At 42.9% G+C, this 16,005-nt stretch overlaps 1 protein-coding gene across 1 annotated transcript in view; it reads right to left on the bottom strand.

Annotated features, from left to right (window-relative positions):
- PHEX (phosphate regulating endopeptidase X-linked) overlaps positions 1-16,005 on the bottom strand; it is a 1,559,577-nt gene that overhangs the window by 277,499 nt on the left and 1,266,073 nt on the right. The gene's annotated exons all lie outside the window — the stretch shown is intronic.

Here is a 16,005-nt window from a genome sequence, read left to right as displayed (position 1 = left end):
CTGTAGGTTACCAATGAGTTTTGTAAAAAAACCAGCACTTCGAACAGTTATTATTTATTCACTAACACTCTACATATGACCATAAATTTCCTTTACATATACCAAGCCTTGTGCTTGCCCCTCAATTCTGTTTCCTCCTCCCATGATCTTAGCTGTAGTTGAGTGTATATATCCAAAAGCTCATTGCAGAATATTCCAGATGACGATGGCTTTTGATCGCAGGTCTCTCAAACTGGATTTTCAGCCAATCAGAACTCCAACTGAGATTATGCTTTCTTCAGTTATTTTATGATCTGTAATAAGGCTTCTCTTTAATATGAAAATGCAAAAGCAAATAGGAACCACTGTACAAATAGTTGCTTTCGCTTTTAATTCATAAAAAAACTATTATACTTCTTGTTTTTTATCAATCCTCTAATGGAAGATCTTGCTAGGATTATTCATAAGGATGTAATTACCAATATTCTAAAAGTGAAAATATTAAGCAAATTAAAAATTGCATGCACTAACACAACCCCATAAGAACCAAACTCAAAATGAATCTAATATCTGAGAAATGTTTTAATGTTTTTACATTGCAAAAAAGGCACTGAATCTTCCAGGTATTAAAAGTGGGCTTGAAATTCCTAACAATTATTGGATATTGGATCTGATCCCAGGTTTTCACACATCAGATTTATCAGCCAAGCAGATATTCCATATTCATTTCCAGAGTACATTTATTAAGTGTTGCGAACAAAGGAAACAAAACGATTTATTCTTGTCCAAATTCACCAATAACAAATCTCATCTTACATGTGTGGTAATGGATATAACAGTATAACAGTATTGCCCTCTTCTGTTAATATTGCACAGGGGAATATAATTTAATTAACTTAATTTCTTTAATTGCTATCAGCATCCCTCCATAAAAACTGCATTAAGTATTACAGGGTAGAAGTGAGCTTTATAACAGGTGCTTTTGGAATTCTGATGATCACGCTCACAATTTCTGGCACTGCTTGAATTTGTTAGTACTTGGATAGTAACTATCACAGTGATATCTAAGTTAGTGAAAAGTTTGAGGTAATATTTACACCTCAAGTACTCATTTCAGGAAAAGTAAGAATATTGAACTATTATTTGATATCTCCTGATCCATTGAGAACAATAGACCTTAAGTGTCTTCTTACCTTTTTCCTTACGCCTCTTCTAAAAAAAATGTTAATGGATCAGCTTCATAATTAGAAAATGTAATTACAAAATCTATCAGAACTTCATGATTGAGTATTATTGGTCTCTCAACTATAAGTGTGTTGTATAATCAGTAGTGTTTTAGATGAGAATGGAAGTGTTACTATCAGTTTTGGGCTAAGGTAATGCCACATCACACTTTTCAGTTTTATTATTTTTTCACTTGCTGTCTATCTAGTTTATGTTTACTTTCAAGTTCCTGTGGGGGTAACAATATGCATATTTAAGTGTGCGATAAAATGTATCTTGTTTGAGTAGAGGCGTTTATCTAAAGTGATGATTTGGTATGATTTGGACTTCAACTTTGACCAGGTTTTACAAGATATTGTATGTGAATAATATGATGGACACATTGTGACTTTCGACCTCTGCATACACTTCTGCAACATGGCATGAAGATTAGTAAAAGAACATTCTGAGGGATTTGGTAACAAGACACCCAGGCCGCCAATCTTTCTTGCTTTCCCTAAGATCTGTCTTATCAGAGTTCGCTGTTTTTTAGTAACACTCTGTTCTTGCTCCTGGCCTGAAGCTAATAGTGAAAATGTATTTCTAGATTCAAAACAAGTCATAAATTGTGAATGACTGAATTCAGTTTATGGTCAAGAGAGAGTTTGTATATTGGGCTATCAGACTGGCTGGATGTGATACGACAAAATGTATTCTCCACAAAGGTGAAATAAAAGCTTGACAAACTAATTTCAGATCCAGGCCTTTCATTTAAAACTACAGATACTGTTACATTTGGTAAATATTTATAGAGGGAACAAAACATCTGTATTTATTGAGATGGACATGTACACAAGAGTAAACAAAGCAAGAGGGAAAACAATATTACACAGGAACATATGGTGGCTGGGAAATAAAGCAGGTCTCAGTTCTACATATGCAGAGAGAGGATAATCTACAGGAACCTGTATTGCGGTCAGTCGGTTCTGGTGACATTTAATTAATTAATTAATCTTTATTTCGGCCAATTTGGCCATAAAAGATGTACACAAAAAACACACATATGAACATGTAAAACCATCAAGGGAAAGTAAACAGGAAACACATCAGATAAAAGACCATACAATTAAAATAAAAACTTAAAATTAGATAGGAGCCTGCAACTTTAAAATACGGGTACGAATATGCCAGACATTGGTAAGGAATTTGGCTAGTGCAAACACAATTGGACCTGAAACATCAGTTTTTAAAATTCTGTACACCGGGAGGTACTCCCTGAAACCAAGGTTTCTAATAAGTGGTAGGAGCCAATATTTCCTGGCGGCCCTGTAAGTTGGACAAAACAAGACCACATGCAGATCGCTTTCCTCTGCTCCCACACATGTCGGACATAGCTTGGTAGATGGCAGTGTTGACCAGGAGCAGGTGTAGGATCGCAGAGGCAATGTGCCATATCTCCATTGGAGAAAAAGCTTCCTGGCCAGCACAGGAGACATAGCATCCAGAACCCTCTCCAAGCGGTATGAGTCCTTGCTTTGCGCGAATACAGATGTTAATGACCCCTCATTCTTGCAGTCTAGGGCCATAGCTAATTTCTGCTCGTGGTAAGCACTAACCAAAGCTCTTCGTGGGATCCTTAGTGAGGCGTTAACTGGATCCGACCACAGGTCAGGGAGGCCCAATCCCATACAAGACTTTTTTATATATTTTATCCACGGGATCTGTAGAGCTTTAGGGTGGGTTAAAAACTCCCTCAGTTCCGCCCTATAAGAAGAGAGTTCTTCGGTGCTCCATAGCCTTCGCCAGAAGACTATGGGTCTGAGACCTAATTTATCTGCTATTGGTCTCAGACCCAGATCCATCCTCAGGGGGAGGAGCGGAGTACTGGACGGAAGTGCTACTATCTGTCTAATAAAGTTGTTCTCAGTTATAGACAAACTGCAGGAAGCTGTGTGACCCCACAGTTCCGCCCCGTACATCAGAGCTCCTCTAGCCTGTGCCTTGTATATCTGGATAAGCGTCCCAAGCGGTCGATATGTGGAGCTTCTCATCAACCGAGCAATGCCGCCAGTGGTCTGCACTAATTTAAGATTAACCCTAGTCTGGTGAGTTCCCCAGGACATGGTTTCATTCAACGTTACACCTAGATATTCAAAGGTGGAGACTCTCTCTAAACGTGAAGCTCCCAGTAAGGGGTTCGGGCGTGATCTTGGGGTTGGGTTCATAACCATAAACTTGGTTTTGTTAGCATTGATTTCTAACCCCCTATCTGTGCAAAAAGCCACAAAAGAATCAAGGATCCTCTGTATCCCCATAGGGGTTTTGGACAGCAGCAGGGTGTCATCTGCAAACATGATTGCAGGCACCCTGCTGCCATTCAATTTTGGGGCATCAGTGTATTCAGTTCCATTGAGATGGGCGATTACCCCGTTGACGAAGAGGCAGAACAGGGTCGGTGCCAATACACAGCCCTGTCTAACCCCCCTGTCAAAGGGGAATCTGTCCGTTAATTCCTCGTGTTTCCCGCACCTGACCCGGGCATAGTTATTATGGTGCAATCTCTTTAAAATTATCAGGATGTCTTGGGGGACCCCCATCTCAGCCAGAACACTCCATAGTTTCCCTCTGGGCACGAGGTCAAACGCAGCCCTCAGGTCCACAAATATAGTGTATAAACTACCCCCTTCCAATATTGCTGCCCTCCAATAGATAACGTTCAGACGAAAAACCTGGTCCACTGTAGAAACTCCCTTTCTAAATCCCGCCTGATACGGACTGAGGGCACCCGTTTCTTCCACCCAGTCCTGAAGCCGATTCAGCAGTATCCTGCCAAACAGCTTCTGTGACACGTCAATTAGACTGATTGGTCTGTAGTTGGCTGGGAGCAGGGGCGAGCCCTTTTTAAATATAGGAACCACCTCTGCCCCCAGCCAAGTACTCGGAATTTCCATGCCACACAAAACTCCATTAAACACTGCAGCCAGATAGGGGGCCCAAACACCGGGCTCCTGCTTGAACAGGTCCCCGGGCAGGCCGTCCAATCCTGGCGCCTTTCCAGCTTTAAGTCCCCTTAGTGCTACCTTCACCTCCCCCACTGTTATCAAATCCCCGCCATACTCTACCAGTCCAGTACCGAAATCAATCTTAGTTTCTCCCTGCTCGGAACTGTAGAGAGACTGGAAGTGTGCCTGCCACACCCCTGCTGCAATATTTGGTTCTATTGCCGAATGGAGGTTCCCCGACCCCCCGTTTACTACTCTCCAAAACATTCGGTGGTCTCTTGTTGCGAGGGAAGTGGTAAGCTCCTCCCACTGGTTCTCCTCCCATTCGGTTTTAGCATGGATGACCAGTTTTTTATAAGCCCGTCTACTTTCTCGCAGCTTCTCTCTATCTGTTCCCTCCTTGATGCATCTGAGGAGTTCTCCCTTTGCCTTCCTGCAGACTGCATTGTACCATAAGGAGTTATGTTGTTGGATCCTCTTCTGATTCTGGACCCTGGTAAAAAGCTCAGAGGCCGCTCCCTTTATAAGGTCCTCATGAGCCTGATATAATTTCTCATGGTGGACTATATTGCCCACATCGTTGGCTAGCTCTCCCACTTTTTTCAAAATGGGGATTAAACCTGCGTAGAACTTCGAAAGTTTCACTTGGCTCGTAGCTAGTTTATCCCACCTGATTCTTCTCCTGTTATTGTCTAATAGTAGTTCAGGTTTGGACTCCCCCATGGTTGTTATGGAGGCCTTTGGCCCAGGATGGCTAAGATCGAGTTCAAGGGCGTTATGGTCACTATCCAGTCTCTCCACCACCCTAAAGTCCAGGATAGAAGACCAGTTCACTATCTGTACAAGAGCATAGTCCAAGCGGGACTCTCTTCCCACTCTGTTGTACGTGGTTTTGCTTGGTACATCAGACTTAATACGTCCATTGCAGGCTCTAATTCCATGCTTTAGGGTGAGAGCAGTAATCTGCAAAGCCACAGGCGTCCATGCCTTTGGGGAAGGTGCTACAACAGAGGGTACTGACCACCTGAACTCTTCTTCCATGGGAAATCCCTCTACGAGACCGACCAACGGCTCGAAATGGGAATTTAAATCCCCTCCCACTATATAAGGGATATCTCTTGGCATTTCCGCTAAATATACTGAAAGCTCCTCTATAGTGGGGGATTCAAGCGAAGCTCCCACTGGCCTGGAGTAAATATGTATCAGGGCAAGTTTCGCTAGGTTCGGCCAGGCTAATAAAACCACTAGGATATCATCTGATGGCACCGGTAGGCGTGAAGCCTGACATCCTAAGTGGGAAGCCACCCAAGTTGTGAGTCCACCAGAGGGGCGGCCCTTACCCTCCCACCTAGCCGAGATGGAAAATGACTCGTAACCTTGATGGTTGTAATCTTCCCTTGCCCAAGTCTCTCGGAACATGCAAACATCCCCGGACTCAATGTAAGTCATCCAATCTTGGGTGCCCAGTTTACTGGCTAGACCAGCCACATTCCACCAAATTAGTCTCATGTGCGCTGGAGAAGCCACAGAACAGATTGCAGGGATGGAGTGGGGGGAAGAGCCAGTACCAAAGCCAGAAACTACACCAATTACTCTAACAGGATCATTTTCAGAAGTGGGTTCAGCCGGATCAGGCAGTTTACTGGGACCATTATCCAAGGTCACAGGATTTGAGTTCGGGTTTGGGGGCAGTCAGTCCACACCATCCAGACCATTCAGACAATTAAAACGATTGTGGTCCAAAAAGGGAGTCTCCGAAGGTCGATAAACTGGACGGGGAGCATATCCCCTGTGTCTAGATCTTCGTTCCACCCTTGTCCAGTTACCTTGTGACAAGTCATGGTGCAAGCGAATGGGACATTTATAAACCACAAGGTTGAAGGATGAGTAGTTTATAAATGCCACCTAACTGCAAGATGTCAATATAAGGCCATATTATAAATATTACTTGTTATTTTCTCATATATAACTTGATTTAATAACTTATTTTGTACTCTTTTGAAACATTTGGAGCATTTCAGCAAACATTGTTTGCCTGATACTGCAGATATATCTGCCGATATTTTGAGAGCTGTGTGTTTGCATCTGGGGCTAAAGCCCTAATATTTTAAATTTATTATATGCATCAATTTTCATTAGAAGTCAAATTTTAAATACAAAATAGGTTGCAAGGAAATTCAAAACATGTACGCTAAAATGTGCTTTTCTTTTCAAGTGCATTGACACTACAGAGTAGGTTTGATAAGTCAAATATGAAAAATAAGGTGCAATGCAGGACAATGTTTATTTTCACACACTGAGGAGGACTCATTTACAGATAGGCCTGCAAACGTGAGCATGTCAGATGTGCACTGGGAGTGCACAAAATTCACTTACATTTTTGCGTAATTACACTAAGGCCCTCATTTAGAGTCTGGAGGTCCCTGGACCGCCAGACTCGTGGTGGCGATCATATCGCAGCCGGGTTTGTGGAAAAAAACACCATATTATGACTTTGGCAGTTTGGTGGTGAGCATCTCTGGCCCTGCGGTAGCCGTCATACCACAATCTGCGTTACGACTCGGCTGACTGCCAGCCGACCACCACGAAAATGCTGGTGGTCATGCACCCTGCGACAGGAATCTCTATTCCTGTCGCCGGTAGACACACCCTCACATGACCACACACCTACATTCACGCACCCCCACTTACCCACGCATTCGCTAACATACACCCCTACACACTGGCACCCAAACATGTACTCAGATACACCCATTCACTCGCACACATGCACTCCGACACATACACTTGCATGCACTCACTCAAACAGACCCATACACTAGCACGCACTCAGACACATACACTTGCATGTACGCACTCAGACACATACATTTTCATGCACACACTCAAACTGACACCCCATTCCTCCCCTCCGCATTCACACAAACATACACACTCCCACACACAACACCCCTTTCTGCATTCATACAAACATACCCACACTCACACACACAACACCCATCTCGGCATACACACACTCACAAACGCGCACACAGACCCCCTCACATTCATACACACATGCAGACACTACACACATTCACACAACATCCCCCTCTACTGCCCTCCCCCCTTTCGAACGATCAACATACCGGCTTCAGCGAGGCGGCTGTCTGGGAGGCAATGGGCCCGGTGGCACTGTACTAAGAATCGTAATACAGACGGAGGGTGCTGTCCTGTTGGCATGGTGGCGCCGCCGGTGGAAACCACCTCTATGATGACGGTGTTGGATTGCCACCTGAACTTGGGTGGAAATTGGCACGACGTTGTAATATATCGGTCTTCGCAAAGACCGCCGAAGTCTAAATGAGCACCTAAATGTCACGAGACTTTTGCAAAATAATGCTTAATTGCAAGAAATAAAAATCTGTTGTTTATTGCTATATTTTAGCATGAAATATGTCCTTGCGTCAATTTTTCAACATGAAGATGCATTTAACTCTGGAAAAATAGCAGGGCAAACACAATTCTCATGCACAACAGTGCTTAACGTTCTGGTTGCTTGCACTGTTTATATACTACTGTGCTATAACTTTGCAGCAAACAATAGCATAAATACGTGGTATGCCATTATAGCTCCATGACACGATTTTTGTTTAACAAGTTTAACACAAAATTATGCAAGTTGAGCCTGTGTAATTTAAATTTTGCCCAGGCTCAAATGTCCCTTTGAAAGTGTTATTTTTATCAGCACTGTCAGAAAGCAAAAACATCCATTTAGCCTTTTCATTTTTTGCAAATTAATACAGCACTCAGAAATACAAGACTTTTATGGGAAAGAACTTTGAAACCACTGGCAAACATTCAATAAGAAGAATTATCCATGTATTGTATGTGCACATATAGACAGATAGATCAAGTCCTGGCAATATGTACCCTTGCTTTGTGTGTATGCAACCACGTAACGTTCCTTAAACCTACCATTAGTCTAGAAGAGATATATCAACATGTTAAATAAAATGGGGAAAATAAGGTGGGATAGAGATGGTCACTACTAGGCCCTTTAGCACCTGCTTGTGTGAGCTGGATTGCCTGAAACATCCAAGAGATTGTAATTTGGCCTGTGCAGCTTTAGCAGCACATATCTGAACGGGAGTACTGTTTTGATTAATTGATGTTTGTGGTGTAATACGCTGTTTTGTAGCAGGTAGAAGTCAATAATTTAATTCTCAGTCCCCAAAATAGCACTGCCCACATAGGCAAATAAATTACGCAAAAAATCAAACTTTACAAAATATGGCTTTGGGTACCATTCCTGTCACTGCTATGTAGCAGCAAATACCACTATTAGTATTTTGCATACAGAGAAAGAATTCGAACCAAATATCTCACACAAAACTGTGTACTATTAATCAACAATAATACAAACCATAGAGATACTAATGCCTGAATCATTAGCACGCCATGCATTCAGGCTTCAATATACTAATACCAGCTGCAGGACCGCATCGGCCCAACATTAACAGAATAAGCAAAGAAGCGAAGTAGTGGTTCATGTGGGAGAGGCCACAAGGACAAATGAAAAAACTGTTAACCTCTGGCAAACACTAATTCGCCTCTCGAAATCTAATGGAATAAAGCAAAGAGCAGAACGAGGACTCTGGCTAGCCATGCTGTTCAAAAGGAGCCTGCTCACGTTGGAGGAATGCAACCTGATAACGAAACCACGCCCTACCTATCAGACTTAGATTTCCGAAGGCCCCAGAAGGTAGTTCGATAAATTGAAAGTGCCCCTGTCCCCCACAACACATCAGAAGGCAGAAGAGGATCAGGGAATAACATAGAAGTAGAGGCCAGGTCAGTATGGAGACCAAATCCACACAGACAAGCGTGAAGAGCCACTGGCAAACCCAGAATTAACCAAACCATGACATACGAAGTCTATACATAGGTGATGTGGCCTAGATAAAAACCATCACCTCCGAGGACCCGGAAACACTGCATAGGACTCCAAGGAGACAAAAAGTGAAAATCTCATTACCTCGGTCTAAAGCTCTAACCCATCCCTAGCCTCTCCTTCAGCAAAAGAGGTGCTGTCCAACACTGCTGTCGTTTTCAAGCTAGGCTGACAGCGAGGACCTTGCAGATCCCTGTGAAAGTACTTGAAGAAGGATGGTATGCTAATGATCTTTCAAATAGTTTGCTGCTAGAGTACAGTGTAAAAAATCACTACCATTCCATCGTTCTCCAAGCACTTCTACACTTTGACAACACTTTGCAGTCTTGATGGTCATCACATCTAACACACTGCCCCACTTTCAGGGGTTAATGAAAAATGCACATGCATTGTTTGAGTTCTGTGTGAAAGCCTTCCCGCAGCAGTGATCTGCACTATCCTTGTGTCATGTGAATTCTGAATCTCTGTGGGCTCTCCCAGGCCTTTGTTTTGTTAACATGGGTAACTGCCTTCACTAAAGGTTCTGAGCTGCCAATAAAATCTCATGAAGTAGGTATCTTTAGTAATTACTTAAGGGGAAGCAGGTGTTATCAAAGATAAAACGGAGTACCCTTCTTTCACTTGACCTAACTATGATATTTGTTCTAGAAACGCTTGATTTAACATGTAATAACATTGATTTATTTAACACAGTGCACTGAGGCACTCAAAGCTCCTCAAAGAATTAAACACAAGGCATTAATATTTGACGTAACAGAAGTCAGAATAATAAACTAATCTTGTGACTCAGTTACACAATGTAAAACCAGGAAATTTGGAATTAATTCCCTTTCCCCATCTTGATCACGTTGCCCAATCCTAGCAAACTGCTTTATTTTACTCTGCTTAATTTTCCTTGATCAACATATTTGAGAGCACCTTGAAAAACATTAGCTCAAGATACTGTAGGAAACCATCCTTTGATTGTGATTTAATATACTATATTGTTTTTTCTACCTAAAGCATACAGTCTAAACCAGTGGTTCCCAACCTTTAGATTTCTGTGGACCCCCACTTTAACATTAATAGAACCCAGGGACCCCCACTGAATCATCATTGGAATCCGGGGACCCCCGCCTGAGTCATTACTGGAAGCTGGGGACTTAATTTGTCAAAATTTGTTACTATTTTTTAATTTTCTAGGCTCTCGCGGACCCCCTGAGAAGGCTTCGCGGACCCCCAGGTGTCCCCGGAACACATGTTGGGAACCACTGGTCTAAACTACATATAGGATACACATAACAAATTACCTTGCTTCTCGGTTCACTAAAGCAGTGTTGTCATCGGGTGGAAAGGCTGTCACGAATGCTTCATGAGTTCATGTTTGAAAAAAAGCACTTAGGCTGGACTTGGGCAGGGGCAAGCAGAGTCCAGGCTAAAGGCACCTAAATTCAAAGGGGCACAGGGTGCTGACACAGTAAATCGCTTCTTATCTTTTTTTCATTTCAGTCCACCTGCTGTTAATTCTGGCCAGGCACTTCAAAACTCTTCATGTTCCCTTCAATTAGTCTTCCTTCATTTCCTTTCCTCCCCCTCCCCATTCCTTCTCCAGCTCAACTTACCCAACTCCACTAAATTCTCACCTTCAATTTGGCACTGGAGGAAATGAGCTCAGGTATGGTGATTAGATATTTAGGGTGTTATACCTGTGAGCCTTAGGGTAGTCCGCCAACATAGTTCTTTGCCTTGTTCCCTCCTATTTCACAGAATTCATTTTTGTTGACCATAGGACTCTGTGCACTTTACCACAGCTAACCAGTGCTGAAGCACTTGTGGTCACTCCCTAATACATGGTAAAATTCGCTTACACTTGATTGGCATAGTTAATTTTTCTAGTAAAGTGGTATACCATATGCCCCAGGCTGGTAAATTAAATGCTACTAATGGGCCTGGAACACGTATTGTGCCACCCACTTAAGTAGCCTCTTAAACCGTGCCCCATTCCTGCCATTAAGCAGTTTTAACTGCCAGTTTGACTTGGCAAAGTGAAAACTTGCCAAGTCTAAAAGCCTTTTTAATTACTTCTGTCACTTCTGCGGAAGGTGCTAAACAGCCTGTAGGGCAAGGCGCATTCTATTTAAAAAGTTGGACATGTAACGTTTAGGTTTTACATGTCCTGGTCGTAAAAGACTCACAAATTTGTTTTTACTACTATGAGGACTGCTTATAGAATAACATTGGGTTAACTTATTGCATTCATTAAGTGATAGCGTTTGTGTGGGATCAGGTAACAATCCCAGGTGTCTAAGAAATTGTGATTTATTATTCTCTTCAATGTCAAAGTTGGAGTTTCAGTCACAATTCTGAAAATGCTGCTCTTAGAGAGTTGCCATTTTCTTGTCTTAACAATTTGGTGCCTACAGCCTGTTCCCTGGATTACATGATTACAAGTAGTTTACAGCTGTGTTGCTCCCAGACACCCACAATGGAGGGATTGGGTACTGGCAGGATGGGCCATCTAGGCAGGGTGGGGTTGTGGAGCTGCGTACAACCCAACTGGCACTTCAAAGACAATGCCTCAGCTCACACACAAAGAACCTCATACTGCCCTTCTGTGACTGCAGACAGACTGGGACTAGGAGGGGGGAAGGACATTTCAGAAATGTCTATGGGGTGAAACTCGAGGAGTTATCACATGTAATAATTAATCCCTAATGGTTACCTATTGGAGAGGTAGGCCTCACTGTAGTGAAAACCGAAGGTAGGAGTTGGTCACTATTAGAACATGTAAAACTTAAAAGTATATTTCTAACTTTTTAGTAATACAGCACCTTGCCTTATGGACTACCTAGGGCCTACCTTATGGGTGTCTTACATGTAGTCAAGTCAAGTCAGCTTTATTGAGTTCATTAAAACCACGCAAGTGAGCACACAGCGTATTAAAAATGACATACACAGCTAAAAACATGCACTTCTAAAATCCATTTATGACTAAAATCATTAATATCTTAAGATGTCATAAAACATCATAGAAACCCACCCCCCATTGCTAACCCAAGGAAAGATCTCACAAATCACCCTCTTGATTATCTTGGGGACCTGCCCTTCTCCTCCATTTTGTCATGGGCACTATAAACTAGTGATCTAAACTGTTTTCTGCACAGTGCCAAACATCTGGAGGTATATAAGGGCTGGTTTCACCTCTATGAACCCCTTTCCCTACAACAGAGGGAGAATGAGCCGTTGGCGAGGGGCCCAGTAATGATCACAGAATAAAACAAAATGGAGGGTATCTTGAGCTGACCACTTATTGCACGAACAAGGGCCCACCTCCTCCAGATTATAAATCCCTTGGGGCCTTGCTACCAACCAATGCAGAATGTTTAACCTAAATCGGGTCAAGAGAAATCTATGGCACGGATTCCTGATTTCAAGCAAATAAGGCTCAATTGTGTGACAGGTTTTGAGCATAGTAAAGGACCACACAGAGGATTTAGCTAACTCTGTGTCTTCAAGCTCCATGTTGGCCACTAGACTGAACTGCTTTGCACCCATTTCCAGTCTTTTTTAGTGAGCGTGCTGGGAGACTCAAATATCTCCAGCCAGCCCATTTTCTGAGACAAGAATCTTATATGCTAATACCAGCAAATCCTGCTCCCTTTTTTCCAGGGCCAGACATTCCTTCATAATCTTCTGGTTTAGTTTGAGAGCTGGGTTAGACCACATCCTAATACAGAGAGGCAGGGTGGCTAAAATCACCTGGTCTTAGCGGTAACACATCCCCAATTCTTCATGGACAATAAATTAAGGTAGAGATTGGGGTAACAAATTAAACCTGCGCAAAAATGTATTTCCCACAAATTGTAGTGCCTTGCAAGCTTTATACCCCCAGTCCTCACTTCCATAGCAAGCAATTAGGATGCATTTTGCCGTGTATACCTTCAACAGGGCCTGCATTGGCCCAACCTTTTAGCAAAACCCAGAACTGTCCCTGTGGCTCTAGTCAGGGAAAGTCCTTTAGTTTTCCGTAGGGATACCCAAGAACCATTTACATCAAAACAAGACCCCCAGATAGGAAAAGTTCAGAACTCTCATGACATCCTTGGTTCCCTCATAAAATGTTTTCTTGGTTCTCGAACCCAAACCCAGAACCAACGTGTGGGATTTAACAAAATTCATGCTCAAATCGAGCAAATCCATAAACTAGAGACTTTATGGACTCACTACAGAGGTAGCCCCTCAATAGCCACTGCATCCCGACTGCTGCCCTAGCAAACAGGACAGCGTAGTCTCTGTACAGGAGCGTTGGAATAAACTGGTCCCCCACCCATGGGAGTGCTGTGCCTAGGTCATTAATATAAAGAGTAAATAAAAACGGGGCTAAAATACAGCCATACCTCACTCTCTGCTGGATACTGAATGATGGAGAAAGGCTCCCAGTATAGTTACATCATACTGCAGCACTCAGATCCACATGCAGGTTGTGCAAACAATTAACTAAACAGGCCTCCATTCCCATAGAGATCAAAAGTGACCATAATTTCGATCTGTTGACTCTATCAACAGCAGTGAGTAAGTCCATTAAGGCTAAATAGAAAGTCCCGCCCTTTACCACTGTGTATTTTTCTATCAAAAGATGAAGATTGAAACATTGTTGTATGATTCCTTTTCCTTCCCTGAAGCCATATTGTAGATTCAAGATTATGTTCTGCTGCTCTGCCCATTCACTTTATCTGGCTGAAACTACTCTCCCCAGCACCTACTCTGCTGAATCGATAAGGGAGATCGGCATTCAGCACTTTGGATCATCTTGCCCCCCTTTCTTAAATACTGGCAAAATAATAGAGTGTTAGCAAGATAAAGGGAACTCAGCCTTACAGACAGTGTCAAACACATGAGTTAGGATTTTTGCCCATAGCGGAGAGTTGCATTTGTACAGATGAGCTGGGACCCCATCATGTCCTGCCCCCTTATCACTAGACATGGATAGAATGCCTAAAAGGACTGACTCTTCCCTGAGTGTTACATCTGTATAACTCTGCTTCAAAGTCTTGGGCTGAATAAAGTGGGCCACTTATGGGGGGCCATACATGCTTTTAAAGGGAGTAATCCAGATCTCAGCAGGGATAATACAATCAATGGGAGAGTTTGGCACTCCAGAAAAATATGGACCGTTAACAACTTCCTTAAATCGAGCACTATTATTTAACACTTTCACCTTCATAGGCTCACTCAAGGCTTTCTCTTTGATTTCCTTTTTACTCTCCTTGATCATAAGCTTATAGATTTTCCTTCTTTGTCCTACCAAAAGTTTACCACGCAGATCTTGTTCAAGGCTTCTAGCAACACTTTTTGGGTAGCCAAACAATCTATGTCAAGCCACCTTTCCCCCCCATTGATGCTCTGCTCACCTTTGTCCAAAAGCTCAGACTGAGGGGATTCTTCATCCAAACAGACAGATACCTCCTTGCTATATGTCATAAAAAGTTTCTAAAGTAACTGGTTCGGCACAATCTGAGCCCACTTTAATCTATGTACTTCAGCTTTCGGGGTAATGTCTGACTTTGAAAGTCCTACCTCTGGATTACTCTGTAGTCCCCTAATCCCATAAGGGACAAATGTAAAGGGTTGTATTAACTATGAGGAATTTACTTAATCTCAAAACAAAGGACACATCCTTCTAAAGATGCAGAGATAAAAATATAATCAATTGTGGTTCTTGTCCCTCTCAACACATAAATTGGGATAACCCCTTGGGGTCATGGAGGAATATTAGGTTGAATTCCACAGAGATTTCTTCTAGTAACATCCCCTGTGGTTAATGCTCAAAATGCACACCTCCCTGGCTAGCCGAATCCAAATCGTCATACACAAGACACCCATTGAAAAAATGATGCAAATTGAAGTCCCCCAAAAGGATCACAGGGGACCACAGGGAAGATTTACAGAAACAAGCATAAGCAAAGCCCCTTTGGCCCTACCGGCCACTGATGGCTGAGCTGATTCATCAAAAGAGGAGTACCCATCCAAACAAAAGTAGATTTAATTTACCATGTCTCTTGCAGACCTCTGATGTGCTGATTCTGCAGCACAGAAACCCAACTGGAATCCTCCTGATTCCCCCCTACACTTGCAGTATTCCAGCTAAGCGCTTTCAGGGCACTTAAGTTACCAGAAGTAATAATATTGTTATTAAACCGGACCTCCTGTGGTGAAGGGGTCTCACCCTCATTTGTTTGCCAGGATTGGGGCTTACTAGGCACAGAGCAAGTCAGTCAATCATTTGCACCCAAAAGACTCAGGGTAAAAAATCAATTTTTCAATTCAATGGGGGGAACATTGGTACTTCTATTCAGTAGTGGGAAACCATCCCTGATGTTCCTGTACATCCCATTACCCTGCTAAGACGGTTTAGCTCTAGGTGAATAAAAATAGCCCAGGGGAATACTCTAACGTCCTTCACAGACCTATATGCTCTGGAGTGCAACAAAGATCCTGCAGCTTCCGCCTGATCAAAGTTCAATACTATGCAATTCCCTTCCACTCCTTTCTCTGTGAAGCCTACCTACTCCACCCTCCTGGCCATAATGATGAGCAACAAAATGCTATGATGTTGTCTCATTTACCCCTGGCATTAGCAGAGGGACCCCTACCATACTGCCACAAACAGGGTTATTTTGGGTGGATGGTGTAATCTGTGTCTACCCCTTTTACATCTAGACTTTGCTAAAACTGGGATGGGTATGTCAGCCACTTTCCTTGAGTCCTGTCTGTTCACCACCAGGGGGATGGGGTGTAACTCTGCAACAGGGAATGAGTCACATGTACTACTTCTCCCGACTCAGCGCTAGCTCGAGGAGCTGCCTCAGTAACAGGGCCGTTGACTCTCCTGTGAGGAGAAAAAACTGG

The sequence above is a fragment of the Pleurodeles waltl genome, chromosome 8 (genome assembly GCF_031143425.1).
Source record: "Pleurodeles waltl isolate 20211129_DDA chromosome 8, aPleWal1.hap1.20221129, whole genome shotgun sequence".
Lineage (NCBI taxonomy): Eukaryota > Metazoa > Chordata > Amphibia > Caudata > Salamandridae > Pleurodeles > Pleurodeles waltl.
This window is presented reverse-complemented; position numbering and strand designations above follow the sequence as displayed.